The sequence below is a fragment of the Myotis davidii genome, unplaced genomic scaffold (genome assembly GCF_000327345.1).
Source record: "Myotis davidii unplaced genomic scaffold, ASM32734v1 scaffold1157, whole genome shotgun sequence".
Taxonomy (NCBI): Eukaryota; Metazoa; Chordata; class Mammalia; order Chiroptera; family Vespertilionidae; genus Myotis; species Myotis davidii.
The window spans coordinates 56,390-56,961 of record NW_006288436.1 but is presented as its reverse complement, the minus strand read 5'-3'; the positions used below and the strand labels follow the sequence as shown (position 1 = coordinate 56,961).

At 45.5% G+C, this 572-nt stretch overlaps 1 protein-coding gene across 1 annotated transcript in view; it reads right to left on the bottom strand.

Annotated features, from left to right (window-relative positions):
- The window catches only part of LOC102774555 (NACHT, LRR and PYD domains-containing protein 2-like), a 9,871-nt gene that overhangs the window by 7,539 nt on the left and 1,760 nt on the right, over positions 1 to 572 (bottom strand). The gene's annotated exons all lie outside the window — the stretch shown is intronic.

Below are 572 nucleotides of genomic sequence, written 5' to 3'. Positions count from 1 at the left end.
TCTAAAATATTTAACTTCTAGCCCTGGCAGGTTTGGCTCAGTGGATAGAGCGTTGGCCTGTGGGCTGAAGGGTCCTAGGTTCGATTCTGGTCAAAGGCATATGCCTAGGTTGCAGGCTCGGTCCCCAGTTGGGGGCATGCAGGGGGTAACCAGTGGATGGTTCTCTCTCGTCTTTGATGTTTCTCTTTCTCTCCTTCCTTCTCTCTGAAATCAATAAAGCATACATATTTAAAAATATTAAACTTTAAACTTTAAACAAATCCAGCCGGCGTGGCTCAGTGGTTGAGCATCAGTCCATTAACCAAGAGGTCCTGGTCAAGGGCACATACCCGGATTGTGGTCTCAATCCCCAGGGTGGGGCATGCAGGAGGCAGCCAATCAGTGATTCTCTATCATAGATGTTCCTATCTCTCTCTCCCTCTCCCTTCCTCTCTGAAATCAATACAAATATTTTTTTTTTCAAATTTTATTTTTTATTACAAAGGGTATTACATATGTGTCCATTTTTTCCCCCGCCCTAGACAGTCCCCTAGCCTCCCCTATTCCCCAGTGTCTTATGTCCCTTGGTTAGG